Here is a 19821-nt window from a genome sequence, read left to right as displayed (position 1 = left end):
GCAATAAAGAAATTAAATTGCAAAAATTTTTCCACAAAGAGAAAAATATGACCACAGCGCTTGAACAGAGTTGCCGATTGTGTGTTGATGTTTTAATTGGGCTATTTTATTCTTTAATTGTGTCAGCTCATCGGCTGGTGACGTTGAGTTAGCTGTGGCGCTCATTACGTTACGGCTCGAAGAACGACAACGTTGTCCGAAGGTTGTTGTCTTAAATGGCAACTATTAAAATCTCGATATGAAATTTGTTGTTTTTTAATTTTAATATATACAGTACAATAAATTCTAAAATATAGCTCAGGCCGCAAGCATTTGAATTCCACACACGAGGGTATCACGCGAATATAAGTAACGCATGAAAAGCATTTTAGATACGGGTGTGAAAAAGCTTTAACGCATACAACGTATCTATTACCGATTATGTTTGAAACACCTATTTTCCATTCCGAAATGCTTATTTATTAAAAACCACAAGTTAATTTTTCTCAGTTGGTTGCGGCTTACTTAAGGGTAATACCACAACGTCTATAGAAGCGTTTTTTTGATACGTTTGTAAGACTGAAGGAGAGATAAGTTTCAAGGAAGTTAGTAAGCATTAATTAAAAATGCACTATTAACATATCGCAATACCAGACCCATTGTCTTCAATCATCTTTAATGCGAGCAGCACTGCGGTCCATATTGTACCTAAAAAGAGGCGGAAGAAGATCTAGTTGTCTATAGCGATGCATACGAGTTTTTTGTAATATTGATGTTGCTGTTATTGTCAAGATAAAATTTTCGACCAATAAAATATTTATATTTATTTATCGGGGTGTCGTTTTAACGGTATTGTTAAAAAATCTAAAGACCGAATGAAAATTATTCTAAAAATCAAGACAAGTTTAAAGCTCCAAAACGTGCTTTAGATTTATATTTTATGCATTTTTCATGAATTCCTAACTATAGCCTGGTATCTCAATACCACAAAACCGGAATTCCGAGCCTAAGTATTCTTTCTTTTTCTCCTTCCTCGCACATTATTCATTTGACCTGTGTCGAAACGCTTGTAGAGGTGCACGAAGTTTCAAGCCAAAAAACGTTTACTTATGTTAGATGAATTCGAAACCAAAACTTCAAGAAAAAATATCTCTCAAGTAAAAATATTATGAGGATGAATTATATGAGGAATAAACTTTATTAAGTCATATATTAGGCGTTTGCAAAAATTTTGATCAGCAACTTCTACAGGTAAAAGTGATAAAGAAATGGGAAATACAAGTGTACATAATGCTTCAATTCGATGGTTTTGACTTTTCTCTACATAAAATAATAATTTTCCATTTAATATTAATTACCTAGTTTTCTATTACTTAGTTAGTTTTCCATCTAAAATAAATTACATAAAATGTTACTGATTTATTAAAAAGTAATGGATACAAAAATTAATTAATATATGACATTATGTTCAATAATAAGTTGCGAATTTTTAGGCAACTTAATTTTCCCCTCATAAAATTTCTGATATTTAGCAGCAAAAAAATTTTCTATTTACGAATGTACACTGTTATACGAATTGAACGTTTTTCCAGATAAAGAAAGCTCAAGCGCAGAAGCTCATAAAGCACAATTCTTTTATAACCCCAACATACTGCAGAATCTTCTTTGCGTGGATATCCGGTTTTGGTATTATTTGAGATGGCTGACCGTGTTTTGAACATGATCTATGGCGTTGGTCATTTTTACATAACATCCACTTGTCGTCATCAGTTACAGTTCTCTTTAAGAGCGGATCCTTTTGGTCTCGTTTTAACAGCGTCTCGCCAATATTTATGCATCGTGTTAAATGAATTACTTTTTTCTGAAAATTACGTCTCACGTTTTTTACTGGTCTACATAATTAATTATAGCTTTAACCTTAATTATCTGTCTAGTTATCCGTAAAAAGTTATTTCCACTAAATATTAAGCCAATAACAAAAATGAAACAATTATTTTCCGGGAATTTGGCTATGGCGTAATGTTTCTAAAGCGTTGTCGATACACAAATCGATCACTTTATAGTATAATGTGTGCGCATTGCGACACGTGAAGATTTAGTTATTTTGACCACATTTGAGATATTGGCTCTTTTTATATCCAAAATTTGGAAGCCCATTCGTTTCGTCATAATGTTGTCAATCTGTCTGCGGAAAATCCAAATCCAATGCATTTTCACAATATTTTCTATTTCTACAGGGTTCTCGAAATTCACATGGGTGTGCTTAAGCATCGCTCCCCAACGAGATGCCAGTGCACCGAACGCATTTTGGATTTTCCTTCTGCCTGGGGGTAATTTTTTATTGAAATTTTCCGAAGGACACCGTAAGTTTGGATTTTGGTACTCCATTATACCAATTGCAGTAGTAGTGTAGTTCAGTGCAGTAGTAGTGTAGTAGCAGTGTAGTTCGCATCGCACATTGCTAGCAGAACTATTAATTACGTGACTGAAAGAAAGAACATATCATGAAATATTTGTCATATTTTTAAAATAACAACTTCTTACGTTTATAGTTATAACATTGTGATCCAGAATTAGGAGGAGGCACAATATTAGTGTGTTTTCCATCCGCAGCACCTACGCAGTGTGTGAGACTCCAAATATTTTCGAAATCGTCCGCGATACGCTCTCATTCCGCCTTATTTGGCAAAGACAAATGAAACAGAACATCCAATAAGACCCCGATTGTTTCTTGAACAATTAACCGCATTGTACACGCTCCGATTTTAAAACTGAGCTAAAAGTATCTGACACTTCTTCCATGAGCCAAGTATGTGCAAACAGCGAAAGCTAATTGTTTTTATGAATTCCATTTATAACAAATTAGACTCTTACAGCAGTTTTAACAAATATCTGTGCTTAGCAGATATATATGATCTACGCGAATTTTTAAATATTTTAGGATTCAGTTGAACATTCATTTTAAATTGCTTGACGTCAATATAATACATATGGTCGAAGGTGGATAATCCATCTACATCTTGGTATTTTTGTAAGGATCTTACCCAAGATCGCTCGATGTACATACGACGACGACGATAACGCTCCCACATCATTCTTATTATCGTAATCCATATAATTAAATCGTCGCTATCCATTTCCTTTTGCAAGTTTTCCTTTTAAATCTATTAAAGGTTGCTAATTAACTGTAAATATTATATTATTAACCATAATGTCAACTTATCAGCAACAATTGAAATCGTCTTCTGCTTGCAAAAAATATCTCTGTTTCCTTTTATTTTTCTTGTTTTGACTCAAGGAAATTGTATTTCAAAGAAGTATATCTCTCTATTAACTTTGTAATTCTTCATACGCGTTTATGTAGACAACCGCTAACCATACGATTTTGCTTCAACAATGCACGCAAACTGTTTGTTAAAATAATAATGCAAACCTAAGAAAACCTAAAGTAGGCATATATGCAACTTCGATTTTCATACATTTATGTCTGCCGAAATAAGCAGGGTAACCATGTATTTCATGCACGACCAAAGCCTTCCGGTTTTCGCGTGTTCGACACCGTAATGATGATAATGATTACTCTAGCGAATTATATACATTGACTAATTATGTTCCGGTGCCTCATTTAAAAATTTGAAAACTGAAAATCTAATGATGATTACGATTAAAGCGAGGGTTTAATCTACTGGGCACAGAGGGCTTTAGTTCTAGTTCATTAAGAAGAATTTTCAAGCTTTGCTTAAATCGCTATTGATTTAGTTTAGCTAATTATGAGAAAAATAATCGGTAAGCATAAATAATAAATGTGAATCGAAGCATAACAAATTTATTATTATCATTGTCATTATTTAATAAAGGCAAATAATATTATACAATAGAAGCATAAACTCATTTCACAATAATTTTCTTAAGATATAAGTTGCAAAGTGCTCTAGAAACTAATCCATGATGAAAGACGCTTCTAAGAGACTGTGCAACAATAATTAAAGGAGCAAGCGCATTTATTAAAGAAACAAATTTAATTGTTGAATGTGAAAATCGAGGGCAACAGGTCGTTCAACACCAAAGTACTGAAGCTAAAAAAGAAAAAGATCCATTTCTTCTTTCGCCAAATACCAAGTTAGTTAAATTCTATCTGTTTCTAGCTTAATATGATCTAAAAGAAGATCATTTTAATTCTTTATGTAGACAAGCTTAAAATTTTATATTTTTCGATATTTATACTTGCATTTTTATATATTAAATATATGCATACATACATTTCTGTTATAAAATGTATTAATGAAAAAATTGGTGCGTCGGTATAAATGCTGCACTGGACCAATTTGGGAGAAATTTTAGCTTCCATTACTGCTATAATTTTCGAAACAACACATGGAAGCGGACTCTGCGCTACATTTACGAAATAGTTATTATTGAACAGCCATTCGTGACCTCCGGAACCAACCAGCTCCAATGTCGGGGCTAAACAGATCTATAGCAGCATATATGATGTCCTTAGAGCACTTGGTCCCTCTGTGTGTAATATGCATTTCGAAGTTGCTTTTGAAACTCGAAACTTTTGCGGGAATTTACATAACACAATATAAATAAATACACACATGTATCACAAATATATATATATATATATATAGTGTAAGGGGACAGTAGAGCCCTCCTCCGTCTCATAACAATTCTGTGGCTCAAAGTTCGGGCTTTTTCTATTAACTGATAGAAAATGATATGTCGCGGCATGACGAAATCGATTATTTATTAACATTCAACAATATATTACTTGGCTTTGACAAATTCAAACTTTTTTTTGGTGTGTTGAAATGAAATGAATTAAGCCAATAAGGAATGTGGTTTATATGTTCATTCGAAAAATACGCAAGAATTTTAATGGAAAAATTTCCTTTTCCGCAAAATTTTGGTTCCCTGTCTAACTCAAACATTTTTGGTTAATAATTGTTTTATTATTATTTCTTTTGTTATCGTGTTTTTTTTTTTTTTGTTTCTAAAGTAAACAATTTTGTTTGGAATTTACTTTTTTTTCAACTTACATCTGTTTTTTCTTATAAATGCAACCCTAAACAACCAATAATAACACAGATTAACAATGTTAACGGAGGATCTAGTCCCCTTTGATTTCGCGTTACTTGACATGTGCGAAAGCGTATCTAATAGCTGCTGTGCGTAGGTGTGCTCAAAAAACCGATCGTCATCAAACAATGTTGAATGCTACCACATAGGCGTTGAAAAATCAGCCGATGAACGGAAACTTGAACGGAAAAGTAAACAGCTGATAATACTCTTAGATTAAATGAAACGCAAACAGTATACAAATTTGAAAGCTTTAGTGTAATAAAGGTACGTCTGTGAATTTTGTCAACATTTCTTAAGTAATAATGCAGGTACAGTTTGTAACACGGCTACTCAATTAGTAGTCACGACTACTATGAAAACTATCTCTTAATATTTAGATATCAATTAATATTACGCGATTATTTATTAACTTTACTCAATAATATTTTACCTATCATTCATAAACTCAAATTTTGTAGCCTTTCGTTTAGAGGTTTTTTTTTATTAACTTAGCTTCAAAAGAATTTTTCGAGATACACGTTATACACCGTACACATTGAATCCAAATTTGTTCAAACGGTTCGCTTGTTTTCTTATTCTGGAATTGCTCAATTGAGAGGGTGATATCTGACGATGGTTGTGCATGCACTGAAAGCAAAGCACTGTCCTCGAACGACAGTAGAAGCTACCGCATACGTAAATCATAACCGGCTGAAAAACGAACGCGATGAGTAAATTTTTTCTTCGTAACTACTTTCAATCTTCAAAGTTCGTAGCTGAGCTTGCATTTTTAGTCCAGTTGTGGATATGAAATTTTGTTGAAAACGGACGTGAAAGATGTTGTTAGATAAAGAACGCCTTTACTAAATTGTTATCAGGAACAGAAAAAACTAAATACCAGGATATCCTAAGATAATTTTTAAAATTGAAGTTAGTAGATGTTTAAGCGACTTTTGATATTCCGTTAAAATTTAATAAAAAGATTAACAGCCATTTGACTGCGTGGTCTTTCGTCTCCACTGTTTGCACGGGGAAAATTCAGTTAATATGATATCACATCGTATTATATAAAGAACATATGTACTTACCTTTTTCAATGGACGTGCGCTGTGGTATATGTATACATATATATGTTTTCGCAATTAAAAAGGAAATTGTTCTATAGAAATCATTTTTCTCTATTTCACGTGGTATGTTTTTGTATGGATTCCTTTAATATATTTCATACAATTTTTTACACCAATCGGTTTTGGGCATGGAGCATTACCTATTTATTTGACATGGACGGTTACCCAAACTGTATTCCAACCCTACGTATCATTGTTTCCTCAATGTAAATCTTATATAGAATTCTGATGAGAATTCTATTTAGAGTGTGACAAAGACACTGCTGCCGGAATTGAAAGGTCTTGGGAGCGGTACTTCATCTATTATTGTATTGTATTGATTGTATATATTTGGCCTAATTTCTCTTAAAATTGGGTCATCATTTTTCGTTATGCCAGACTTTCTACTCTGGATTTAATATTGGGTATCATATGACCCCTATGTTTACATGAGAAACCTTTGAATTTTGATGATTTTAAATCTTTGACAATATGGTGTTTATACTCGCTTTTATAACATTCTAAGGATGTTAAAATAAATTCGTATTTAATTAATAAAGATGTTTCCTAATTCTGTTAACAAAGCTCTGCAAAGGTCCTAACAGAGGTCTGTCAAGTAATTGGGATAAAGGAATGGGCGACTTTGGAAGCCTACTTCGTCCAAATTAGGAAACGTAAGATGTATTTTTGTACGCATCATAAATCTATGTTTAAATAGATTTCAAATAAGCTAAACATATTCAAACCCTGCTCCACCTTTATGCTAACTACTCAACGGAATTGGCGTATAGGGCTTTCTCAGCAATACCACAAATTTTTTGATACATTTTTAAACGATGTTTAATCAAGTTCTTACCGTGGTACAACAGCGTTTTGATATGTTAACAGATCCAAATTTCATCTAAAGTCACCTCGATTAAACTATAAAAGTCTCGTTGATAACAATCTTCGTCTTTCTTGTTACCGCTGCTTGGTACACGATGAAATTCTACAAAGGGTAGTTTTCCATCGGATTCTATAATAAGGGCTTCCCTAAGAGATATCCAACTCTTAATAATTTGTTGGGTACAAATAAGCAATTTAGCCAGCCCTTTCAATAAATTTTTAAGTTATACGAACTTTTACAAATTATTCCGTCCATTGATGTATCTCGCTAAGTTTGGATCGATTGAACGACGTCAATGAGCGTTGAATATCTCTCAAAATAACATAACCGTTTTTATCAATATTAGTTCCGATTTCGCCGTATTCTGGTGGAGCATCCATGGGGCTTAGTCCAAATTAACAGTTGTGTCAATCAATCAGTCTTGTCCTCATTAATGCATAATTCTATTTCAGTAAGTTTTGTTTTGATATTCTCTACAAATAAGACTAAAATTTTTTGAATTGTCATTTTATGTCTTGTTATTAAGTGCTTAAAAAGAATATATAATCCTGACATAAAGTTAATTTAAGATTATGGATTTTGAAGTGAGTGTACAGAGAAATAAATATATTAATAAAATAAAGCACAAGTTTTAAATTAAGTTGCCGTGTAGCCAAGACAAGACTCATGATTAGCAAATTTATGTTCACGGGTTTTAAGCTGAGTGCGCATTGGCCCTACTTAGGCACAGACATAGTAATTGCTCAGTCAGCAGAACCACACAAGAACCTTTTCTTACCTGTTAAGGGCTCTGCGTCCAGGTTCTGCTTTGCGGCATTTTGATTATCCACTATACCAACTTCAGCAATATCTCAACACGACTATTTAAGGTTTTTTTATTTTTTCGTCGCTTTACTTTATACAACCAGTGTGGCACTTATAATTCAATAGCTATTTTCCTTGAAATTTTAAGTTGAACTTCGCCAAGAATTCTTTTATACGTTACACATTTGAAAATTACAACAGCGCTTCTGTAGACTATTGTTTGATTTGTTTTTCACCCCATTAACACACAGTCATTAGGGGGATAATAAAATCAGTTTAGTTATTTATTTATTTATTTTAATTCTACTTATATATGAAACTTAACTAGACAAATAAGAGTCGAGTTCAATTGGCTCTTAATGCAAAACTTATATAATAAAACTTAGTGTAAGTATAATAAAACAAATAAGAAGAAAAGAAAAAAATCATATACACTATCAGCATAGACCTACACTTACAACCGGCACAGGACCAAATTACAAATGAACCCCTAAGCCATCCCAAACATGCATAAGCCTGACAACCGATAATACTTAACAACAATTCATTTTCCAATCGTAACGACTATTAAGGATAAAAGCTAGTTTAAATACGACATAGGTAATCGCGCGTATTAAGCAATGTTGCTTTAATGGACTTTAAAGAGTCCGATAACGAGAATAAGTGATAGACGTCATTTAGGTTCTTGCAAATTACTCTGAGCGGATTGAACAGCTCATAAATATATTTACACTGACTAATTTTAACCAAGATAAAGTGCCTACAGAAGCGGTTAGGACGTTAAAGCTTAGCACCATTTATTACTTTGATTACAAAGGAAACGCCAAGAACAAACCTACGTTTCTCAAGAGACGGTAAGGACAGCAGAAGCAACCTATTTTCGTAGGGAGGAAGAGAGGCAATCGGATCGCAACCCAAATTTCTAAGGGCAAACAGCAAGAATTGCTTTTGAACAGATTCAATTGAATCTACGTAGCACCTATATGACGGAGACCACACAACAGAGGCATACTCAAGTATAGGTCTAACCAAACACGTGTAAAGCCTTTTTGTAATGTAGGGATCATCAAGCTCTTTGGACCAAGCTGTCTGTATTCTTCGGTTGGTTTTGGATCGCGTATATGATAGCATTCAATATTGGTATTAAATGACTATCGATTTGATGAGATCACATAAGCAGAACAGCTGTTAAAAGCACTCTCATACGTGTCAAATCACGCGAAAAACAAGAAAAAGTTCTTCGTTAACTTTGTTTGTTCTATGTTAGTTTGGTTGTTTAGCGTTGCATTTATAAGAGAAAACTGCTGTCAGTTGAAAACAAAGTAGATGCCAAACAAAGTTGTTTACTTACCAACAGTTGAAATAAGAAAAATATCAAAAAAAAAAAAAAAAAAACCAATTAAATAACAAATGAAACAATTTTCAAAAAAGGAAAATTTTTTCTTTTAAATTTATGGCGTATCTTTTGAGTGAACATATAAGCCACATTCTGTATTGGCTTAGTTCATTTTATTTTAACACACAAAAAAAAAGTTTGAACTTGTCAAAGCCAAGTAATATATTGTTGAAAGTTAATAAATAATCGATATCGTCATGCTGCGACATATCATTATCCATCAGTTAATAGAAAAAGCCCGAACTTTGAGCCACAGAATTGTTATGAGACGGAGGAGGGCTCTACTGTACCCTTACACTATCTGAAAATGTAAAGATTTTTTTTGAATGTATTTGTGATACACATATGTATTTATTTATATTGTTTAAGGGCTCCCCTCACGCTACTTAAAGAAGTGTGAGTATTTTCGATCTAATTGTTATTCTTATATGTATGTATTCATATTGTATTCATATTATATATAAAATGATCTTTTTTTGGATGAAATTGGAACAGTGACTTTAAGAATTTGACTAACTTCCTTATCGTCAATTTCAAAATTACGGGGGTCTGGCGAGAGAGAAAATTGTCATGTTCCTTTTTCGGCTTCAGTACCTTGCTGTTGAATGACCTATCGACCTAAATTTTCTCCTTTAATTATTGTGTTTTCTGCCTTAATAATTGTTGAATGGCCTCTTGAAAACGTGTTTCATTACCGATGAGCTTCTAGAGCTAATTGCGTGAGTCAAATGGCATCTTCCTTTCTTGGCCTTCGTTTTGCCATCATCGCTTTTGGGCTAAAGCTGCCCACACAGCCGTGCACATACCTAAAGAAACACATCGCGAGGTGGATAAAAAAATCTATCGAATGAATCATGGTGGAATGTAGGAACGAAAGCCACGCTTACAGATTATTTAAGTCTGAAGAAAATGATATGATCTTATCACGAGGTGGGGTTTTGGTAAGATAACAAAGTTATTCTAAATGGTGATAATGACTTTCTATACCTATAATTGCTGCAAAGTTACAACGGGGTTAATTCAGGGGAGAGCAACAATGAGATTGAATTAACACCTGAAATTCCTGGCAATTGGTTACTTCCTGTTTGGTGCATAAATTACGCGACAAGACATTTGTTATGCAGTTAATTTGCTTCGTCGAAATGGAACCAACCCCACTTGGAAGTCAAAAGTGTAGAAAGACACTGGATATCCAAAATCGATAAAGATGTTTTGTATAGAAAGTGAAAGAAAGATGACATTAAAAGCTACTGCGACCTTCACTGTACCGGAGACCTTGGCTGTCAATCTACAACTGGCTATTTACTTATATACCAATGCGGCCCAATTTCAAAAAAAGTCAGTGGTATTGTTTTCATCGGAAGCCGAGCTCATGTGATTAACTGCTATTAACCAAGAATCAGCTTGGTTGAGACGTCTACAAGCTGAACTCAACTCTAAAAGCAACAAAAGCATGCTGTTGGATTGCAACAATAAGGAGATTGTCGACAATGAACTAATACCTATATAATCTATTATATTATTCCTGCACTTTATTCTACATACTTCTTACTACAAGCATGTTCTTATATTAATTGTAGCCACTCCGCCGCTTAATGTGAGAATATGTGAGAGTCTAATATATGAACTCAAACCAGCAAGATTCAGTTGTAACATATGACTTGTAACAACAATGACGAGAACAAGGATTGTCTTATTTCTGCCTGACTAATCCAGTTGACATGTTAAAAAATAAAATAAAAGAATATTATATAAAAATGAAATAATTAAAAAGCGCTAATTGTGAATATATCATATATAACAATACGTCAACGTTGGTACACTTTTCCGTCCGCATTATTTGTCTGGTTTCTGTCATCGTTCGTTTTCTGTCCTTCATCTGTTCTATGCCCGTTAGTCAGTTTATATATATCAGTATATATCAGTTTAACCGTCAAGTCCTCATCATGTCTACCATCATCTACGCAACGTACACATAACCCACGTCACCACAATGAAGCCATTGCACTTGCCTGTTCGACCCAATTTATATTTTTGGGCACCCGCACGTACAAGACTATGTACATACGTATAGTCATGTATTTATCCATATATTTAAAGAACTCAAATTACTAATGAAATTTATTAACCTATCTTTGGTTCCATTAAGAAAAATTGTTGTCTGTCATATGATATTTCAAGGAATATAAAGCAAACGCCTTAATTTCTTTATTGATTTTAAATGTATGTATTTTTAACAAGTTTTCTTTTACACCAATTTCACAACAATTTTTTTATTATATGTATAGTTTTAGCCAATTAACCAATTGTAAGTTAACAAGTTTTACCAGTTGAATTTTAAAGATCTTTAACCAGTTTTGTATGTACGTATTTTGAATTGGTTTTACTCTTCAACTAATTGAGTTTTTGAATGTATTTATTTTTAATCAGTTTTACTTTTTAATAAATTAAACTTTTAAATGCACGAAATTTTAGTCAGTTTTACTTTTTTAACTAATTGAATTCTTAAATAGATGCCTTTTCAATCAAATTAACTTTTTATGCAGTCTTAAACAGGTCTTTTTTACACTAATTAAGCTTATAAATATATGTATTTGTTTAATTAGTTTTAGTCTTTAACTAATTAAATTTTTGAATGCAATAAGTTGAGATTGGCCGCGTGATGTGTCCACTTCTGTTGTTCAACCCAGTGTGTCTCTTCATTTGTTGAGAAAAATGAAATTGTGCTATGTCTGAATCTATCAATGACTTAGTGCGCGTGGTGTGTTACATGGAGAACCTAAAGCTATATATTATGCAGACGGACTTTAGATTTTTTTTCTTTTTATAATTCGCTTTTTTTAGCTATTGCCCTTTTTGCAAAGAACAAAGGTAAACACAGAACGACAGAAACCGCCTATACCTATATACGCAGTCGTTAAACACTCTTGAGCACAATGCGAACGGTCCCGAATTTTAGAATGAGCTTCCAAGTGGAAACCTTTTCGGATATAATAGAACATAAACACTTTTGTGTATTGTAAGTTTAAGAGGATAAGTATATACACAACTTACATTATTGGAAATAATTTCACTGAAAAATAGTAAAACCAAACGTAATAAGGTCTACTCATTATTTATAATACATGTTGCATTCGCTGTAAACCAAGGTAACGTCCACTATGAATTGCAACATTTATATTCACTTCCTTTTTTTATTATGCGTTGAATTACTGATGTTTCTTCGAATGCAATCGTCTAAATTGCACTGTTCCGTTCGTGGTTTAGAATGTACTGTTGAACGTAGTTCTAAAATGCCACAACTTTAATGCACTTACTTTTCGTAACTGTTTACATAGTATTTCGTAGTTGCTAACTTGCTATAAGGCAGCTTTTGAAGTCAGTATAATCTATTATTTTCGGAGGCGTTTCTATTAGACCTTTCCTTACTCATTGGTTAGGTTAATATTTTCAATGTTAATAGTTTGATTAAAAGCTTAATTAATAATTTAAACAATTATTACAGCTTATTTACTTTCTAATTCAATATTTAATTTTTTTTTCTTGTTCGTGTACAAACTTTATTTTTTAAAGTAGAACTCCTAAATCTAAAGATAGCATCAATAACGAATAGTTTACCGAAGTTAGAAAACCAAATTACGAAGGAATACATTGAAATAAATTAAAAATGAGCAAATTATCCGTCTGATAGAACCCTTTACAATTTAACAAATTGATTTTGTATTATTACCTTTCTAGATATTCAATATTTTTAACTACTTCACACCTTTCCTATGTAAACGCTACTACAGATATCATAACTCCAAGAAAATGATCGTGGTGTTTTGACAAATGGAGAATACAAAAGATAACTATGGAAACCACCGTATTATATAAATCGCTCATGCTATTACTATCACCGGTGTCGTATATTCTTTGTAAAACCAGTATTCAAAGCATCTCTTCTAAGATATTGTGGACGTGCTCCTCTGAAGCAGCATAGTTGATTAGCCCTTTTCGTCATAATTGCTAACATTTAAGCGTTAAACCTGCCTTTTACAACATCGCGCGCTCGAGTGACTACTAGTTATTATATCTACCACTATAAACGCAAAAATATATACCGTAACATCCAGCTACCGCCGTCGCTACTAGAGAAACCATTGAACGCATGCAATCAAAAGCACGTCAAAATTGGAAAGGACAAATAGCAAATCGAAAGCTACTAATACCGAAACGGTCCTTCTTACCAGCCAAAATAGAAACGCTTCTACAAAAACTGCATAAAACACTCCTTTACCATTCCAAATATAGAAGAAAGGCCGGCAGCTAAGAGTTTGAAGGAGGCGACAATAAGTTTTTCGGTCAGTTTGCAGTCTATCTAAAACGAAACCGATACACCTAAATTTTAGTTACTGGCAGGCAGAACAAGACCATACCAAATTTAAACATAACGGTGGTCGACATTGCAATGCTATGCAAACGCTAGTGGAACCCTAAATATTGAACGCTGAATGCCGCGAAAAATACCGTGATTTGACGATGTGGTGATTATTCGCGTAATATACTCCCCATCTTTTGCTAAGACTGTTCACTCTGCCCTAGTTTAGCAAAGTAAAAACACATAACCAATTTCTTCAACTTAACATTACCTGCGGCGAGTTAGTGCTTAAAATCGACGCCCTAGCCAAGGACGCAAGAGACAAACATCTAGTGTTAGTAATTTTTAGGCCAACACGATTGCTTCAAATTGAGTTTATAAATATTCTTACGAAAATCCCAAATTCAGTTTATTCCAATTAATTGATTTTCCCAGAAAGTAAATTTCCGAGAGAAGGAAAGACCAAGTGCAAATTCATGGCGTGTGAATCAGCTGTTGGCCGACGAAAAAAATTAGCGGAAAAGCAGGTTAACGGATTAAAAATGAAGCCATGAATTTAGGTAGTAGTAATATACTTGTAAAAATGTATATAAATAGACTATTTGCGGAAGGTAGATCAGTCAGATAAGAACATTTGAGTCGAAAAGGAATATTAGAGCTAAGAAGTCGAGAGTATTGCCAAGGTAAAAAGCAAGTAGTCCTACCCTTAAACGAATTGATTTTAAATAAAAGAGGCTTATAGTGAAGACGCGCAAGTGTATTTCTCTTAAAAAGAATATCTGAGTTGATAATAGCATATCTAAATTGTCTCCGTCTTGACATATAAACAAAACATATGTTCTTTGTTTACGGTTAACATGATTGCTCTTATCTGTAACGGAAAAGCTTGGCATTATTTACACAGCTATACAGAACTGAATTGTATATGGTATGAATTCAGTTTTACATAGGCTTGCATATGTACTGCGACTTCAATACAGAGCGCGACAAAAAGATCACTGTTACTTTTTAATTTTGCGTAACTTAGTAAATAACCAACTCTATGAGAATTTCTTTGCATCTTACTTTTCCTAATTGCAATTGTTCATTTATCAACTGTATCTCTCTCCTAACTGATCCGCAATATACTTACATTATCCTACTTTTGAGATCCTTTGTTAGCTGCCCGTCAATAAGCATGTTTATATACCATCAGCTTTCTATAAAAAGTATGCCGCTCACATAACAAATCTCATAGCTCAAAAATCTTTTGTTTTTATTTTGTTTTTTCAAAAATGTATATTCTATATCGCTTTAAAAAAAATTTATTAATATAGTTTTAATGACAAGCGCATGTGAAGCAATCAAGCAATTTTATTTTCCCGAATTTTTTTTAATACCAAAATAAGAATAATTCCCCTGTTTAAAACTGCATTACTTAGTTGTCTCCTCAACATGTCAATCGCTTCGGAGTACAATGGCTGTAATCTTTTCCGAAAGCCAATTTGATACGCTTGCCCTTTGACGGTGGATAACCACGAAGTGATCATTCAAAACTGTAATGGCTTATAGTAGTTTCAAGTTCAAACGACGATTTGTAAACTGTCCAATAAATCATCCCGCTAACGCCCAAACTTGTTCTATGGTCAACAGTTTTTTTATTTTTTTGCTCATCAAGCGGCAGCTTCGGCAGCCGGTTTGTTCACTTTTTGACTTGATACTAACGTTCATTCTGCATAAAAATACACATCAATTCGGACACTTTCAACTAACAACCAGGAAAATTAAAGCATTCCAACAATTTGATTTTTTCGTAATCACGATAAAATTCTTTATTACATCTATATAACAAAAACCTTCCTCCTACTAGGTATACAACCTGGAACTTTTTTTAACGAAGTGGAGCTGTGCTGTCTTTGTGCAGCAATAAATCTGTTTTCTTGAGTTATTCAACCAGAAAAGACTCATATTTTCAAGAAACATGGCGACAACGCACAACTTAATATTTTGCTTAAGTTCTCCGAATACCTAGTCATCGAAAAAATTAGTAAGATCGTGTAACAGAACAAAAGTAGCTCTTATGCCTTACTAAAATTAATTTTGTAGTCATATAAAAAAGCACATACCACGTTTGCCATTGCTTGTACGGCTTTGCAAGTTATTCTACAGGATGAATTTAAGTATTGTCAAAGCACTCTTTGGGCTTTCTTTTTGCTATTGAGTACACCGTATTTTTTCGTATTCGTCAACGGTGTTGCAAGTGCAGCCGCTCGTGCCCGAACACTCTCTTAACGGCCATAATAAACAAAATGTTTTAGAGGAAGTTGTAATTCAAATACATCCTTTCCAGTGAGCTTTAAGGACGAAATATATCAAACAAATCAATCGCATACGGATAGGGTACATATGATAGATTAACGTAAAAGCCTCACTTCAAAGAGGGTCCAAAAAAACTTTATAATTTTCACATTTGTGGATTCACAACCTCAACATCGAATCAGGAAACGAAAGCCTTCTACTTTGCTTTGTACAACAATTAAAACACCAACTGCTCTAATTAGTCAGTCTTTCCTAAAAAACACATCACTCAATAAGTCTTCTGTATGACGCATAATGTTTAACAGGCTTGTTAGACGTCTGAGTAGTAACACCTTCCAACAAAACATGTCACGATTACATGATATTGTGACCATTAGTTCACAAGTAACCGTTGTTTTAGTTTAGCTACTTTTGTTATCTTCGAAACAATGCAATCGCTTGTTTATTAAACTTTGCTCTTTAATAAAAAGAAGTATCGGACATAATCAGCATTGGCTTTAAACATGTTATGGCAACTTCTGTCTGAAAAAACATACTTTTGGATAGTTGAGTTACCATTTATATACCATTTTACGCTCATTGAGTTGTTTTTGATACTATCATTTTTGCACTTTCTTAGTTTCTTTCTCTAGTATCACAAAGAGACGATTGTTCGATTACAACGTCAAAATGAGACTTCTTTTATCGATCTTGTATTCTTGTATGAATCAAAGTGCTTGAAAGCTACATATTTATGTTCTAAGAAATGGGTACGGAATTTACTTCGCAAATAATACCTAGGAAGCAATGCCAATTCTTCGTTACATATATCTCGACAAGAGCAACGAGCGAAGTCAGATATTGGAAACGGATAAGTGTGCTTTGATTTCTGGAATATGGACCAAATTCATTCGATAAAGTCAGACTTATTGAAAGCCTAGCGCGAATCTTACAATTGATGTTTAATTATTTCCAAGCAAAACTGAATGTCACTTTAAAAAATATAATTTAAAGTCAAATAATTCCGATAAATTTGACATAAGTTTTTTTTTGGTTGGCGGTGGACTCTGTAGGCAAACATTTAACCGAATGCCTGCCATATTTAGAGAAATGAATGCCTGCCATATTTAGAGAAAGATGAACACCAACCATTAGACCTGCCTCTAAACGAATTCGTCGTGGTCATGCATGCTGAACTACATTTGGATTGTGGCCGAAATATAACTTTCTCACAAGCATTTCCCTTGCAAAAAAGTTGCTTGACAAAAACATAATTCTTATGGGAACTTGAACTGGGGATAGAAAGGAATTGCAAAAATTGCAGAGAAACAGAGAGATAATGCGATCGGATTGTCCACAACACCGTACATATCGGACAAGTACGTTCTCACAATGTATAACTAAAAGCCAAATAAGCACAAAAAGGTGAAAATAGAAAAAAAAAGCCGAACATAATCCTGAATTACATTGTACATCAAAATTAAGTGCGGAGTTGATTTTCTTGACAAAAGCCGAACATAATCCTGAATTACATTGTACATCAAAATTAAGTGCGGAGTTGATTTTCTTGACAAAATGATTAAAAATATATCGTGAAAGTAGAATTCCGTATATGGCCCTTTCAAGCATTTAGATTTAACACCTTTCAATGACTACATTCTGGACAAGAAGACAGATATTCTATTAGTTCCTTTCCAATCGAGAGCTAAATTTTTCCATTTTATTTATTTATTTATTTATTTATTCCACTTATACAAGAAACTCAACTAAAACAAAATAGCAGTCGAGTTCAATTGACTCTTAAGTAAATCTTAAAATTATTTAATAATAAAACTTAGTATAAGTACAATAAAACAAATAAGGAGGAAAAAAAAAGCATGTACACAATTAGCATAGAGCCACACCCACAACCGATACAGGACCAAATTGCAAGTGAACCCCTAAGCCATCGCAAACATGCATAAGCTTGGCAACCGATAATTGTTAACAACAAATTAATTTTCGACTCATAATGACAAAATCTAAGGTTAAATCAGTTTAAGTACGACATAGGTAAATCGCGCTTGTTGAGCAAAATTGCTTTAATGGACTTTAAAGAGTCCGTTAATGAGAATAGATGATAGACATCATTTAGGTTCTTGCAAACAACTCTGAGCGGGTTAAACAGTTCAAAGTTATATTTGCATTGACTAAGCTTTATCAACATAAAGTGCCTAGAGAAGCGGTTAGGGACATTAAAGCAAATCTCACGAAGTAATGCGGGCGAATCAATTGCACCATTTATTAATTTGATTAGGAAGGAAACCCCAAGAACAAATCTACGTTTCTCGAGTGACGGTAAGGATAACAGAAGCAACCTATTTTCATAGGGTGGAAGAGGGGAAATCGGGTCCCAACCCAAATTCCTAAGGGCAAACAGCAAGAATTGCTTTTGTATACATTCAATTGAATCTACGTAGCACCTATATGAAGGAGGCCACACAACAGAGACATACTCAAGTATAGGTCTAACCAAACACCTGTAAAACCTTTTCGTAATATAAGGATCATCAAGCTCTTTGGACCACCTCTTTATAAAACCAAGAGCGGACCTAGCTTTGCTTAACGAGGACTCAATATGCAAATTGAAACGTAACCTATAATCGAATAGAACGCCTAAATCTATGAACGAATCGACGTCTTCCAACCTGTGCGAATCAATGAAGTATTGGGTACTAAACGACTTCCTTCTTAAGAAAGAAAGCTTCTTACATTTATTTAGATTTAGCTTCAGAAGATTGAGGGAGCACCATGCAACCAAATTGTTCAAATCACTTTGAAGATGATGTGATTGCGATTCTACGGAAAAAGAAGTAAACAGTTTCACATCATCAGCATACATTAAAATCTTACTGAATTTAATCACGGAGGGCAAATCATTGATGTAAAGATTAAATAAAATAGGTCCCAAGTGGCTACCTTGAGGTACGCCAGACGTCACGGGAAATTCATCCGAGTTAATGAGGTTAAACAAAACCCTGAATGATCTACCATACAGATAAGAGCTTAACCATTCAACTAAGAAGAGAGGAAAGCCAGAGGTCTGGATTTTAAATCTAAGAAGTCTATGATTAACCATATCAAACGCTTTGCTAAAGTCAGTGTAAATGACATCAGTGCGAGAACCACTAGAAAAAGCCTTGAAAACATGAGAAATAAACTCTAACAGATTGGTCACCGTAGATCTTCCCTTTCGAAAACCATGCTGGAAAGGAGAAATATACAATTTCATGGAAAAGGCTATATGCTGAGCCACAATTCGCTCGAACAGTTTAGGTAAGACACTCAACTTGGCGATGCCTCTGTAGTTCTCTACCAGTTGCCTACTACCACTTTTGTGAATAGGAATAAGGAAAGAAGTCTTCCAACACAAAGGGAAAACACCTAAATTCAAAGACTTATTAAAAATCTTTGAGATAACATCACAAAGCTCGCCAGCACAAGATATAAGTACACATGAGGGGATCCCATCAGGTCCAGGCGAACAATTATATTTCAGAGAGTTCAATCCTTCAAAAACGTCATTTTCCGATATAACAAAGTTAGGAATTGAAACCGAATTAGAAATCGAATATGGATAATTTTCCGATAAATCAAAATTGGCAGTTGAAAAGTTCTGTCGGAAGTATTCCGCAAAGAGATTTGAGGATTCAAAATCATCCGAGGACTCGGAGCCATTAAAAGACACAAACGACGGATTTATGGAGATTTTTCTTTTGGAATTAACGAACTTAAAAAAGTATTTAGGGTTAGCAAACAAGGAGGATTTAACAAACTGAAGGTATCTGCAGTAGTATTGGCGGTTGAGGGAATTAAATTTATGCCTTGCAACAGAGTAAGCGAAATAGTCGAAAGAAGAACCACTTTTCGAAAATTTTTTGAAAAGCTTGTTTTTCCTATTCTTGTAGTA

The sequence above is a fragment of the Glossina fuscipes genome, unplaced genomic scaffold (genome assembly GCF_014805625.2).
Source record: "Glossina fuscipes isolate IAEA_lab_2018 unplaced genomic scaffold, Yale_Gfus_2 61051, whole genome shotgun sequence".
Taxonomy (NCBI): Eukaryota; Metazoa; Arthropoda; class Insecta; order Diptera; family Glossinidae; genus Glossina; species Glossina fuscipes.
This window is presented reverse-complemented; position numbering follows the sequence as displayed.